Source organism: Perognathus longimembris, chromosome 3 (genome assembly GCF_023159225.1).
Source record: "Perognathus longimembris pacificus isolate PPM17 chromosome 3, ASM2315922v1, whole genome shotgun sequence".
Classification (NCBI taxonomy): domain Eukaryota; kingdom Metazoa; phylum Chordata; class Mammalia; order Rodentia; family Heteromyidae; genus Perognathus; species Perognathus longimembris.
This window is the reverse complement of record NC_063163.1, coordinates 37,649,066-37,664,860: the sequence shown is the minus strand read 5'-3', so window position 1 is coordinate 37,664,860 and position 15,795 is coordinate 37,649,066. Positions and strand designations below refer to the sequence as shown.

The 15,795-nt window shown below is 37.6% G+C and overlaps 1 protein-coding gene and 1 pseudogene across 1 annotated transcript in view; both read left to right on the top strand.

Moving 5' to 3' along the window:
- The window catches only part of Vwa8 (von Willebrand factor A domain containing 8), a 258,527-nt gene that overhangs the window by 189,126 nt on the left and 53,606 nt on the right, over nucleotides 1–15,795 (top strand). The window lies entirely within an intron of this gene.
- LOC125348237 lies at nucleotides 9,950–10,245 on the top strand (annotated as a pseudogene).

Genomic DNA, 15,795 nt, shown 5'->3' with positions numbered 1-15,795 from the left:
AAGACAAATTAATTCAATATGCCAGTTATGTCAAATGTAACAAGGAGGTTGATCCTCAATGGCTCTGGAATTTTTACAATTTTGAGTTCATTCAGTATATGCTCGATATAATCAATACATCACAATGATTCTGAAAATAGACCTTCTTGTCATTATATTTCAAATAAAATTATGATTTTTTATTCAAAAGCAGAATAGCTTATTGTTGACTAGCATAAAATTTGGAGGGGTCAAACCTGGCTTGAAATCTTGGTTTCACATACATCTGCGCTTTGTTAAATTATATTCTTTGGAAGCCTCATTTTTTTCTTGTCTCAATTCCTGGAGTTTATTCTGCTAAATATTATTTTATATGATCAAAGGCACATAGGCTTTGCATCTTCGTGTTCCCTCCTAAGAGTATCCTCCTTTGGTCTCACAGTGTGTGAATGCCTTGAGTCCTGTATAATTGGTCATGTTCCAGTGTATTTTAGATCTAGCTTCTACATATAAGAGGAAACATGTGCTGTTGAAGCTCATTTTCTAACCAGATAATGCTAACCAGCACTCTAAGACAGAGACCCAAGTCCAGGGGTTGCACATACCACATCTAGCTGCTGAGCCCAATGCAGCACATGGAAAGCTAAATAGTGGTGAAGGACACAGAAAGACATGTGACAGACACTCCGTGGGAAGAGGCAGAGTACGAATTTCAGCCTATCTTCTAGGTACAAACGAGATACAGCTTTAAATAGAGAAGAATGGGGGCAGAGGATGAAGGGTCTGCATAATTATTAAACAACCCCAGTCATGGGTGTGGTTCTGTGGTCCAAGGTGTGGTTTATTTGCTCTTTATCTCAGAATTGCCCTCTGTTGCAATTAAAGACAAAAGAAGTCCTTGTGCCTAAAAAGCTTCAACCCCTACCACAAGATGTTATCTCCTCCTTCCTGTCTCATCCTGGATTCTACAGTGGCTTAGAGCAAAGGACACAGATGCAAAAATCGAAGCTGGGTTGCTAAGCTTGTATCCTGCTTATCATTCTCCTTTGGATTTTTGCAGGCCAAAGTAAGAAGTTAACATATTCTTTTTTTTTTTTTTTTAAGGAAGAATAGCTTCTAAGCACCTATTATAATACCATTGGCCCTTATAAAGTTCTTGTAAGAATGACATACATCAACACCTGGCACTCAGTAACTTAACTACTTGGTAATAATAAAAATTAGAAGCTTAGACTTTTAAGTAATCTTAGGCTACTGAATTCTTTAGTACTTACATGGAGACAAAGCCAAAGTAAAATGAAACAGCGCTACACAAATACCTAGTATTAAATCATGACCCAATGAGTTACATAATTCATCATTTATCCTGATGTTAAAATGTAAGCTCTGTTTATAATCCTGTTTGGAAAAAGTTTTGTCAGGCCCAAAAAAGGAATTTAAAAAATGGCCTTTGCTTAAATCTTGTCAGCTTGAAGGAAAGCAGAAAATTCAATGATGGGACAATTGTCAGGAGAGGATTATACTGTCTGTTTAACTTTATGCAAAAGACAAATTAGAACAAGACTAAAAAACACGCAGCAAAATATACATCATTGAGCATGAAACCAGTAACAAGAAAGTCAAATTTGGAGCTTTCTTAGTTTTTCTCTTTTACCATGTTTGTCAAGTTTTAGGACCCGAAGGCCCTGTGCTGCTCTGCGGCCTGGAGCTGGTGGCATTAAATGTGGAGATAGATTAGGGGTTTGTAAAGTGACTATTTAGTCATCTTATCCAGATTTTCTCCCCTATCTTCTTTTTCTAGGCCTCTGACTCTCTTCTATCCTTGAAAAAGATAGGATCCTGCTAGGCACCTGTGGCTCACACATACAATCCTAGCTGCCCAGGAGCCTAAGTTCTGAGAATCAAGGTTCAAAACCAACCTGAACAGAAAAATCTGGGAGACTCTTATTTACAGTTAACCATCAAAAAGTTGAACATTGGTTCAACTGGCAGAGCACCAAGCCATGAGCAAAAGAGCCAAATGAGAAGCATGAGGCTCCAGTTCAAGCCTCAGTAATTGGGGGGAGGGGGGGTTGAAATAAAGATTTATCCAGTGTTTAGGCCAGAAGGTAGACTGTATAACCAATGGGAAGACAGAATGAAAGTTCCCTTTCTTACTACATTCAGGGAAGTTGGCATCTACCCTTAAACTTCTTGGACAGAAAATTAAAACAGATGGAGTTTTTCCTTGACAGCCTTACCAAGATTTACCTGTGGAAAATTCTCAGCCTTTAAAAGTGCACAAGAATCCTACATTTTTAGTGCCTTACTCTTAAATATTAATGAGTAACCTGTTAAAAAAAAAGATGGGGAGAAAAAAACAAAAACAAACTTTGAAGAAAATAGAAATTGTGCAGTCAGTAGGAATATTTCACAAAGTTATAGTTAAAATCAGCATATTGCGCTGCGAATATGGCCTAGTGGTAGAGAGTTTGCCTTGTATACATGAAGCCCTGGGTTCAATTCCTCAGCACCACATATGTAGAAAAGGCCAGATGTGGTGCTATGGCTCAAGTGGCAGAGTACTAGCCTTGAGCAAAAAGAAGCCAGGGACAGTGCTCAGGCCCTGAGTTCAAGCCCCAGACTGGCAAAAATAAAAAAAGAAGAAGAAAATCAGCACATTATTTTAACATATGAATCTTCAAAGGACAAAGAAGTCCTCCTAAAAATTAAAACAATACATATTTTAATGGAATTTAATAAGCTTTTTTTGGTGGTGGTGGTGGTCATGGGCCTTGAACACAGGGCCTGGGTGCTACTCCTGAATTTTTGTCCTCAAAGGTAGCATTCTAACCACTTTGAGCCATAGCTCTACTTCTGGTTTTCTGGTGGTTAATTGGAGATAAGAGTCTGACAGTCTTTCCTGCCTGGGCTGGCTTGTTCAAACTGAGATCCTCAGATCTTAGCCTCCTGAATAGCTAAGATTACATGTGTAGGCCACTGGCACCTGGATTATATAAGCTTTTTTTTTTCTTTTTGCCAGTCCTGGGGCTTGAACTCAGAACCTGGGCAGTGTCCCTGTGCTTATTTTGCTCAATGCTGTTACTCTATCACTTGAGACACAGCACCACTCTGGCTTTTTCTGCTTATGTGGTACTTAAGGAATTGAACCCAGGGGCCCATGCATGCTAGGCAGGCATACTACCACTAAGCCATATTCTCAGCCCAGCCATGGCTTTTTAATTGTCCCTTTTTCCCTACTTCAAAATGACTGAGGGCCCCACTTATTGAGTAAATACTCTTTCCTTTCTCTCCTGAATGCAGCTATAAAACCTGGACAAAACACAAAGCAGCTATTGAAGTCTCTGAAAAGAATAAATGATGGCAAATGAAATGAGGAAGACCAGAATTTCAGTTACACTAACTCAGTTGTGAGTTTCCAAATTTTCCCTCTAAAATCACCATCTTCATTTTTTAAAAAAGTATGGAAAACAGAGGAAGGCATTAAGAGAATAGAACTAGAGAAATTTAACTGTGCAAATTCATATCAAGTCCAGATGAAGTGTAGATGGTTGCAGGCAGAATGGCAAAGAGACGGGGCAGAATTCACCCTTGTATAGCAGCATTGATCCCACCCATGAAGGCAGAGCTCTCTGTGTCTAATTACCTCTCTCAAATTTCCCACCTATCAATACTGTTACAATAGCAAGTAAACTTCTACATCAATTTTAGAGGGCACAGACATGCAAACCATAGTAAGACACAAAGCCTGACAGGTCAAAATGATTTTCTAGAACTGGTTTCCTTTGAACTTCAGCAAAATTTCCTGGTACAGCAGAAAATAATTAAAAAAAAAAAGATAATGGAATGGGACTTGGTTCATATGATCACTGCTCACTTTCCAAATAAGCACAGCCCACCTGTCTCCTATATGAGCCATTGTCTAAAATCTGAGCCACCGGTGGTTTCTGCTTCCATCAAAAAAACTGCTAAAAATACTGGCTTCACGAGAGAACTTGCGCTAATTCCATAGTGGAAGCAGAAAGCTCTTGAACTTCAGGCCAGAGCAGCTACCCAGCTAGCACTGTTCTAGAGGAAGTATTCTAGAAATTACTCAGTATTCTAGAAATTACTTTTCTTTTCCAAATCACTCTGCTCCCATAATTTCACTTTCACTAGTCAAGTATCTTATTTTAGACATGTTTGTATACTAACAAAACACTGGGGCTGTGATTTTTTAAATTACTTGATTTTTCAGTAATTGTCTAGCTATGAGTAAAATAAAACCTTTTAAGTTCCATGTCAGTGAAAATTCTTTGTTAATAAATAGCCTTGCACAGCCCCATGCAACAATTTCTGCCTATAGATCCGAATATAATTCCTGTTTGCCCTAATTAATACCTTTTTGATGGATAAGAAGTTTTCCTATCATGTCATTATAGCTGCACTCTCACAGCTCTATCTTTTAGGAATCTCAATTCCTAAGATATTCTGTAGGTTCCCCCTTCACCCTAATATTTCCAGCTTATTTTTAGCCATACAACAACAGGGTTTATAATTGAAGCCTGGCTTCAGGAAGGTCAACAAACTACAATTTCCTCAGGAGATAATTGTGATCCAAGCTGTGGCATTGGCAGGGTGTCATCTATTGAATTCAGAGGTTAGGAACAAACAATAGATATGTGCGTCCTTTGAAAATCCTTGAGCCAACTAGTTCGGGTGGAGCACTTACCCCAGCAGGGTAGACACTGTGGGAGATACTGAGATAGGAAAGCTTATGCTCTGTATAACTACGAGGAAGAGACTGGTAAGTTTGAAACAGTAGCAAGTATTACTGAACAATTTATAGTTCATGTTAAGTTGGGAAACAAGGGCTCTGTGCTGTAGTAGTTCAGAGGAGAGATGTCTATGCAGGTTAAATGTGTAAGTGAAGGCTATAGAGCTGGAGTAGACTTCTTAAATGTATTTGAATTGCTAGGAAGGGAAAGACACTATAGTCATTGCAAAAAAGAAAGCATGACTTCAAGCATAGATGTAAGAATAAGCATGCTAGCCAGGCACTGTAATCCTAGCTAATCATGAAGCTGAGATCTAAAGATCACAGGACAAAGCTAGCTAGGGAAAAAAAAATTCATGAAACTCTTATTTCTACTTAACCAGCAAAAAGCCAGAAGGGATCCAGGTACCAGTGGCTCATGCTTGTAATCCTAGCTACTCAGTAGGCTGAGACTTGAGGATCACAGTTCAAAGCCTGTCTGGGCAGGAAAGTCTATGAGACTCTTCAATAAAATATCAAGCAAAAAGAAGGGAAAAAAAGCAGGAAGCTAGGTTGTGGCTCAAGTGGTAGGTAGTAGAGTGCTATCCTTGAGCAAAAGCAGAAACAGCTCAGGAACAGCTCCAGGTCCTGAGTTCAAGCTTTATGACCTATACTGAAACAAAAAAAACAAACAAACAAAAACAAGTGGATGTGTGGCTCAAGTGGTGAAGACCATCCTTGACTGAACATATCAAGTAAGAGCACACAGCCCTAAGTTCAAAGTCTTATACTCACACACACACACACACACACACACACACACACACACACACACATATTAAGCATGCTGTGTTTTCTTAAGAAGAGGAAATACTGTGCCATTGACTTGGACCCACAAATCCCAGGATGACCTGAGTCCAGATACCACATAAATAGTGAGTAAATACTACATACACTCAGCCCCAAAGTTCAGAGGGCAAATCTACCAGAGGTGTACCTGAGAGCAGTGGTGGCTAGAAGGACTCATGTGGAGAACCCAGAAACCTATGGACTTGGAATTTGCAAAGACATATGTGGGTGTAGTCTTGCTGACACAGGATATTTTTTAAAAGCAGTTGAAAGGAAGCTCACTTTCCAGACAACCCTTGGTCTGCCTTCAGCATGTCCTTTAGCCTGTCATAAAACAAGCCTCACTTAAGCAGATAGGGAAGTGGTATAAGGAGTTCATAGGAGAAATCAGACTGAGGGAAAGCCCACTGAAGACTGGAGGTGTGTGTGTGTGTATGTGTGTGTGACTGGTAGTTGCTCAAGAGCAATGTATTCTCTTTACCTGACTTATGTAACTGTAACCCCTCTGTATACCACCTTTGTAAGTACAATTTTTTTTTAACTGGGGAAAAAAGGATACATCAGGACATCTCTTCTCTCTCCTGTGGCTATGCTTTTCCTTGGGAATAGCTTCCTTCTCGTGTAATACAGTTAAAGATGCATTACATTAGTGCAGAATGTCTTTCATGCCTTTCAATCTGAACAGTTCCTTTCATGACCTCAATGTTTTTGAAGATTATAAGCCAGTTGTTGTTTTGTAGGACACCTTCAATTTGGATTCATTTATTTGCTTATTTTAGAACCAGTTTATGCATCTTTGGCAAGAATATCACACAGAAATACTTCGTTCTTCTTGATGTGTCCCACTAGGTAACTCAAGGACAATTTGTCCCAGTACTAGTGATGTTAACTTTGAATATTTAACTACAGTGTTATCTTCACTGTATTCTCCTCAGTGAAGTTGCTGCTATTTCCTTTTAGTGTTAATGCATGTGTTTTGTGGATATATATTTGCAGCCTATGTAAATATCTTACTTCATCAAATATTTATCCATTGGTTTTGTTGTCTATTGATGATTTTTTCTATGGTTGGTAAATGACAATTGCTCTGGTCCCACTATTCCTTCTATAAATACTGGTTGGCATTCTAAGGTAAAGACCTTTCCTTTTTCCTTTGTTTTTATTAATATGAACTCATGAATTTCAGTCTCATTTAATAGGTAATATTGCCCTCATGTTCAGTGTGAATATTATTCTTACTTACCTAGGTCATCCTTTTAACATAAAAGAAGTATTGTAAACAACTCACTGAATTAACTCAACCATTCAAATAGATTTCCAGAGCTCTTGCACGTTTGCATGATCTTCTTCCTGATACATCCCCACATTTGTGTGTGTGTGTGTGTGTGTGTGTGTGTGTGTGTGTGTGCAGATCCTGGGACTTGAACTCAGGTCTTGGGCTCTATCTCTAATCTTTTTGCTCAAGGCCAGTGCTCTACCACTTAAGCCACAGCTTCACTTCTGGCTTTTTTGGTAGTTTATTGAAAATAAAGAACCTCACAGACTTTTCCACCCAGGCTGACTTTGAACTGTGATCCTCCTGAGTAGCTAGGATTACAGGTGTGAGCCGCCTATATGTTCCAGTGGTTATGTGTATACCAAGTATGCATTTAGTAGAAGGAAACTCTAAGTTAGCCCCCAGGAGGACTCTCACCCCTACAGTATAGGTGGCACTGAGTCCCAGAACGCTCTATCACTCATAAGTAAAGACATTGGTGGAAAACCTACAAAGTCCTTCATTGTAGGAAATATTTGTATTATGAAAAAGGCGAAGAAAAATACCTATTATAATCTAGCAGTCTCATTAAAGATTTGCTCAGAGATAGACAATACTTGTTTACTGTAGCTATGGTCTGTTTCCTTCAACAATATAATTATATTATTGGTTATTGAAATATAATTATTTTGTTATATTGTTTGAAATTTATATATCTTGTTATATGTAAGCATTATAAGTTTCTCTAGATTTCTCTTGCTCATTTGACTGGAGTTATTATTTTTACTGACCACAGGGGGGTGTCAGTGAGCTTAAAACAGGAATAATTCAGATAAATTTACAACTTCAACTACCAAGAAATTTTTATCATTTTACTATATTTAGAAATTGCAATTAGAAAACAATAAGCTATGTTTTTGATCTAATATTATTTCAGAAGGTCTTTTGTTCATCAAATAAGATTCAGAACTATTAGTGAGATGGTATTACCCAGAGAAGTTTCCTCGGGGCCAAAATTAAATCCTTCTCCTAATACTACCAGCAATGTGGCACTTTGAGTGTTAACTTCACCTCTCTGAGCTTCCATTTCTTCTATAAACTCAGGTAGATCATAAGCTGAGCAGGAAAGCCCTTCCATAAAAGACAATAATGAACACAAGGTCAAAAATTTTTTAATGCATATCAAAGATCTTCTTTATCCTAGTGGTTTCTTTTCTTTCTGTCTTGTTTTTAACTGTTTACTATGTGTTAACTGCTTCAGACACCTCCCATGACCTTACAATCCTACTTCATGAGTATGTATTCTTGATCTATTTGGAGTCAAGTAATTTGCCCAGAGTCCCTCCAATAACAAAGAACAAAGCTGAGATTTCAGCTTAGTGTTTAATGCAGAAGCCCCTGTTTTCATTCTTCTTCATCACATAGTTGCTGTAGAATCAGAAGGCTAGTTTTAATCAAGGCTGTACTTTTTGAAGAAGAATACAACTGATTCTCTGCCTGGCAGAGAGCTAAGACCAAATGCTTATTGGTTTGTGTAGGAAATGTTGATGAAGACACACTCCAGGAATTCGTGTCCCTTCAAGGAAAGCAGACTCTTATAGCTTTTGCCATGTGGAAATGAGGACCCAGTCTGACTTTATCCTCTACTTTTTAAGACAAGACCAAACTCCAAATTTTAAAACAAAATCTCATTTATTTGAATTTTGCCATCAAGTTGGAATCTTTCAGGTAGGAGAAAGGCAAAGTACTCTAGTACGTATCATTCTCTCTTACCCTTGCCAGGATGGGTACATATTTAGGAAATGTAGCCCTGTTCTCTTCTAACCTTTTCCAGGTTACTGTATTGCTAACTTTACTTTCTTGCCCTACAAATTCTCTTAGGGGATTCTCCTGAAAACAGAAGACTGACAAATTAGGCAATTTGTTTTTGTAAAAAAGAAAGAAAGAAAGAAAATCCTAACAGTTGAAAAAATAAAAAGAAGAGCTGCCCCAACTGACACAGGAAAATTATATGAAACTCAGATTTTGGTGTTTACAATTAAACTTTGTTTTGTTTGTTTGTTTGTTTGCCAGTCCTGGGGATTGGACTGAGGCTTGAGCACTGTCCCTGGCTTCTTTTTGCTCAAAGCTAGCACTCTACCACTTGAGCCACAGAGCCACTTCAAGCTTTTTCTGTATATGTGGTGCTGAGGAATCGAACCCAGGGCTTCATGCATGCAAGGCACATGCAAGGCAAGCACTCTACTGCTAAGCCATATTCCTAGCCCACAAAGTTTTATTGAAACACAGCCTCACTCACATAGTATTATCTGTGGCTACTTTTGTACTAACAAAGGAAGTATGGAGTAAGTTGCAACAAAGGCCACAGAAACCACAACATCTAAGATATTTACTTAGCTAGCCCTTTACAAGTGTTTACAAACTCTGGTTTAGAAAACAGAAGCCCCCAAAATGAGCAATCTACTTCTGCTTTCTATCTAGTTACATACTTACCCTAAGATAATGCAAAAAATAGAATTTGCTTATCTCAGAGAATAAGGAGGAAAGTAAAGGGAGAAAAATGGACACAGATTTCACTGGGTATTCCAGATGTTCTCCCATCCTTTGTGTCCATCTAAGATTAGGACATTGCCCCAGGTACACCAGAACCACAAAGAGTGGGTGGCTGAATGGAAAAGGGAATGGGGGACAAATACAAGTAAAAATATTCAGCGTTTGTATGTGAAAAAGGAAGAGGGAAATGTGGCATGTTTCTGGGATGAAGGGGTTAAAAAAGATGGGGAAGGTGATGGAAGGAACTCTGATCAAGATACACTGGACACATAAATGGAAACATTAAATAGTAACCCCCTTGTATAATGTGTTGAAGATTAAAGTTTTTAATTGAGAAAACAACTCTATTTCAACAGTATCACAAGAATAAAATCTTGAAAATTCTGTATTTCAAAACCATAAAACATTCTTGAAAGAAGCGAAATATGTAAATAAATGAAAGAATATATGTGCTCATAAATCAGAAGACAGTATTATTTAGGTGGCAATATTAATTAATACCCAGACTTAGTGTAATTCCTGCCAATATCCCCACTAGTTCCTTTATAGAAATCAATAAGCTGAGACCAGCAGTCGTTTCTGCCGCAGGCGCGTGAAGGAGGCATCAATTTTGGTTCCAAAGCATCTCTGAGCCCTCCGAGTAGGAATCATGAGCAAAGTTCACCCTCCCGAGCTAAAAATATTTATAGATAAGAAGCTATCTTTGAAATTAAATGGTGGCAGACATGTCCAAGGAATATTGTGTGGATTTGATCCATTTATGAATGTGTGGAGATGGCTACTAGGGAGCAACAGAACAATATTGGAATGGTGGTTATACGAGGAAATAGTATCATCATGTTAGAAGCCTTGGAACGAGTTTAATAAATGACAGCTAATCAGAGAAATATGCATCCCATATCCAAAAGACTAGTCAACTTTTTAAAAATAAACATTTGCAATAATAAAAAAAAAAGAAATCAATAAGCTGATTCTAAAATTCACAGGGAAATGCAAGGGAGCTAGAATAACCAAATGTCATACTTAGTGCCCTCTTTCTCGCTAGGCCCCTTTCTCTGTTCAAACTATATTTCAGCTTCATTCTGCTAAACTGTTGGCTAATTGTTCAGAGGGTTAAAACCATGCCATTTCATTCTGACATATGCTATACTTTATTCAACTTGATCTGTATTGTGCATATTCCCCTATGTGTTTGCATGGAAGGTCATATTTTATCTAAGATCCACATATGAGAGAATGTGCATACCCTCTGTCTTTCTGGGCCTGGCTTACTTCACTCAGCATGATTATTACCCTTCAGAGATCAAAATTTCATTTTGATCATTGCTGGCATATAGAAATACAATTCATTTTATTAATTTTATCTTCTGCAACATTCCAGAACTTGTTCTCATAGCTTTTAGTGGATCTCTTAGGATTTTCTGTTTATATATAACTATGTAATCTGCACATCAATCTCATTACTTCTTCCTTTCCAATCTGAATATCTTTATTTCACTTTCTTCCCTAAATGTCCTGACTAGACTCTCCAGCACAATGGTTATGGCACAAACATCCTTATCTTGTTCATCAACAAGAGGAAAACACTTAGTCTTTTACCCTTAAGTTTGCTGTGGAGGTTTTATGGATGCATTTTGGGTGATTGATGAAGTCCTTTTTCATTCTTAGCTTATTGAAGATTTTTATTATGAAAGTATATTGACTTCTGTCAGATCTTTTTATATAACTATTAAGGTGAACATGTGATTTTTACATTAACTGATTTTCATTGTATTCTTGGGTTAAATCCCAACTGGTCATAATATATAATTGTACCATACATATATGTGTATATATATATGATATATTGCATTATATAGTATAGTACTGGGTCAAGTTTGTTTTATATGTATGTTTTGTGTGTGTGTGTGTGTGTGTGTGTGTGGTGCTGGGTCAAATTTGATATTACTTCCTTGAAGATTTTTACATCCATACTCAAAAACATACATTGGTCTGTGGTGGTGTGTTTGTATAATTTCTTTTTATGGTTTGAGTTTCTTCCTTGTCTGTATTTTGGATGAGTATGTGAGGAATTGTTAAGCATGGTTTGAGGAATTCCGAAGTAAAGCCATGTGGCCTTTTCTGTGGTGGGAAGTTTTTAAGTTACTCTTCTCCTAACTTGTCGTTGTTAAGATTGAAGTTTAGAGAATGTCAGAGACAGGTAGCCTAGGTCCTAGGTAGCCTTGCCTGTCACATATACCTTCTCTCCTCAGGATAGTAAATGAAGGGAATTTTAATTTCAAGAAGACTGGAAAGTGAGACCTGGAGTACACATGAATTTATTAGTATGAATTAATAAATGAACCAGTCCTTAGTTACTCTTAGTGTAAGAGTTGTAGAAACAGAGAAAGAAAAACTGGGGACAAGAGGACAAAGCAGGGCTTCTTGCATCCCTCTCCTTAGGCTCTAAGCTATATCACAAAACCCAGCTTGACCACCCATTTCAGGTGCAAGCACAGAAAAGGTAGAAAAGGAGGTGAAAGCCTGGCCAGTCATATACCTAAGTCAGCCCATGTCATCCAAGTAGGAAGTTCCAAGAGGCTGTTAGACATCTAAGGCACAGGGACTCTACCAGTGGATGTCCTGGTCCTTTCCTCAGTCACATTGGCAAGTCCCTCCTTCCAGATGCTCAGAAGGGACATGTGGCAACCAAAAGCTGAGGGAAGGAGCCATACTTCCCCTCCATACATGAGCAAAACTGTAGATTGTACTTTGTTCCTCCACTTCAAACCAGTGAGTGACTCCTTTTTTTTTAAGTGATCCATGCCTGTTTATTACTGTGAAAATCATGAAACAGAGGCAGTATAGCATAATTCATAAAAGGGCAAACTCTGGCATTAGAGCAGCCTTTGAATCCTGGCTTCACCTTGAAAGATGCAAGCATGAGCAATTTTCTGGACTTCTACAAACTTGTTTCTCAAATAATGAGAAAGATAAGACTTAGAAGAGTAGCTGTGAATATAAATGTGATGGTCCATGCATAGAATATTTTAGTATGGAAAATATTAAATATTCAGTATTGTCACCACTTTTGGAAACTCAGATTAAATAGTAAACTAAGTCTTAGAAAATTTAAATGATTCACCTGAGATGAAACATTCACTTCATTTCATCACTTCATGGCAGAACTAGAACTAGGATGTGAAAAGACAGGTCTGCTCTTGGGAGAACTCTTTCTTTCTTTCACTAAGGGGAACTGAGGACAAAAGATCTAGGGAGTTCTTAGAGTTTTCAGATGTCTCTTCTGCCCAACTTAGTCTGTGCCAGGAGCCTGAGCCCAGGCTTTTTCCCTAGGAGGAGCAGCACTAGGCCTATGATGGCCTATGGTAGCTTCCAGAAAATGCCATTGTCTTCTATAAATGTTAAGCCTTTAAAAAAAAGTGGAATAAATCATGGAGGAGGGCCTTTGGCCTTTCCTAGATTGCAGGAACTTGAGGAAGCTACAGGCTCCATTCTCAAGGATATGACGAGGTGAACCACTTCTGTTGTTTACAGTGTCCTTTGTGATCTGAGAAAAGCCAGCCCTGCTTGCAACCGTGGGCCTAGAAACACAAAAGCAAATGTCACACAGATGATCACTGAGACACAGAAGCCTGGCCATCCTCTCTTGCCTTTGCCCTCTCCCACCTCATCCCTTAAGGACCTGGGCAACATCACATTCTAATCTGATACTTGTTATTTTGAAGAGAACACCCAAAATACGACCTGAACACTCTCTCACCCCCTTCTCAAGCTCTTTATAGGCCATTTCCTAGATATGTGCATCCAGTCCTACAGCAATGGCTACTACAGGGTGCTGGCTGGCAACAATGGCAATAAAATGTCTGCAGAATCTGCAGATGTTTGAAGAGAAACCTTTGGCATTTCCATGGTAACAATATAATTTGAATTGTTAACATAAGGTTGTTAACTTTTAAATTTGTAAAACAGGGAGGTTTATTAACAGTAAAATATTAAAGGAAGAAATATTTATCCTGGCTGATATCATTCTTAACCTTCTTTAAATGTTATCATTCATTCCTCTTCTGTGGTCTTCAGAAAATCCTTTAAGGAAATCTGCTCTGTAGGTTTGTAACTCCTTACACTGAATGACAAGCATTTAAATAATATTTTAACCTGCCTCTTAAAAGTGTGTCTTTATTCTTGGTGACTCTAAGCATAAATTACTTATAATTACTTGCCTTTAGCAGTGCTCTGATATGTTATTATTGCTATCATGAAATTAATTGATAATCTTATGTCTCCTTCAAGGGTCAAAACTTTTTTGTAGATCTGCAGGCAAAGTATTTGAAGAGAAGATTATTTTACTGCCCACCAAATGTAGCTTCAAACAAGAACTATTGTTTGAGACCTTTTATAGACATAGATGAAATTCTTTTTGTGATTTGAACAGTGTTTACATTCAGGAAAGTTCAGTCTTTGACATACTGTGAAAGAATCTTTTGTTCTCTAGAAAAACATACTTCCTCATCCTTTGAGTCACCTTGTTTTTAGTCCCTTGTTTACTTTTCTGGGAAAATAATGCCCACCTCCCAAGTAATGTAAAGGGGCGAGCTATTTCAGAAATAAAGATTGTTCTCCTCTCCCTAAGGAAAGAAAGCTTCGTTGTTGGCAGAAAAAAAAGTCAGAAATATTTTTAAAACCTGATTCAAATATATAATCTCAATTATCCAAAAAATATTTATATGGGATATTTTTCCAAGGCTAAAAAAAGAAAATGTTTTTGTAATCATCACAATTAACAATAATCAGGCTGAGGAAATAAGTACTGTACTTGGGTGTTAAAGACAGAGTCAAAAGCATTTTTACTGTGTTGGGAAAGTTGTTCCATGCTAACTATGTAGATTTTCCAAGACATGCATAGCTTAGTATTTTCTCCTACTTCATAGGTTACAAACTAGTTTCATACTGAGCTTAGACTTTGTTTGGATGACTCTGAAATCTTTTAGTAATATTTATTATTAAATTGCTGTTTTGCTCATCACTCGATATCCAGTAAAATTTGTTAATTGAATATATGAAATAAATGTATATACATTCCATGTGACAATTTCAAAAGAGGGGTTTTTTGTTTCTTCCCAATGTTCTTAAATGAACATATTCTTATGTGTTTAAGAAACCCCTATCGAGCGTAGATATACTGATATGTTACTGTTTATTCTTACCTAATTTATTAGTGGAGAATTACTTGTGGTTTAGGAGTCATTCATCAAACCCTTCTTTAGTTATCCTAAGGCTAAGTTATCAAAAAAAATGTATCCTTTTTAAAAGCATTTATCCTTATTTAGGTTGCCAGTTTTATCTTAGGAAAAGCATCAAAGTCAGTGATCATCTTATTCTGGGCCATTTCCGTTGGAATGATTTTTGGCTCTGTAACTGATTAACACAGATATCCTTCACTACCATTGTTAGAAGAGCTAGGAGGAAAGTCAGAGACCTTTCTCTGTTCATTAGTTCTATATAGCTTCTCCCTTTCCCCCTTGGTCACTTCCCAAGTGATAAATGATGATAAGCCCATTTTACAAAAGAAAGAGAATCTTAGAGATATTGTATAGCAAACCCAATGTTCTATGGCCAGTAAGTCACATTATCAAAGCAGGCCTTGGGTCTGCAGAGTCTGCAGGTTCCGCTCAAGATTATCTAGTAAAAATCTGGTTCAGACCAGATGTAAATGCTGCATTTCGCTAAGCTTCTGCAAGATGCACTAGCACTTTAAAACAGCTTTCTGTTTATCGATAGAAATGCTTTCTCTATATATTAGATTTATATGTAAGATTTAAAGACTGTATGCTTGACTTATAGAATATATATGCACACACATATATATACATATTCCTTTGCCTTCCTAAATCTCGATATGCTTTATAAAACATTGAATTCTTAGACCTCCAGAAACACATTCATTGTTAAGAGCCAGTATAATGTAGTTTTAAAAAATAATTGGCCAGCGCCAGTGGCTCATACCTGTAATCCTAGCTACTCAGGAGGCTGAGATCTGAGGGTATAGTTCAAAGGCAGCCTGGGCTTTAGAAAAGCCCCTGTCAGACTCTTATCTCCAACTAATTACTCAAAAACTGGAAATGGGGCTGTGGCTCAAACTGGTAGAGTGCTAGCCTTGAGCAAAAGAGCTCAGGAACAATGCCCTGGCCCTCAGTTCAAGACCTACCACTGACAGAAAAAAAATTTACTAAACCTACATTTTGGAATGGGATGGAAGTGGGATTTAAATCCAAGTTCCATTAGTTCAAAGCTATGGGACAATGAATAAATTGTTTTACTTCTCTAAGCTTTACCTTCTGCCCTGAAAAGCAGAAATAACAATGCTTAATATGGAGAGTTATGAGTATTAGAAATAATATACGCAAAGTTCCTGAACTATAAGCAC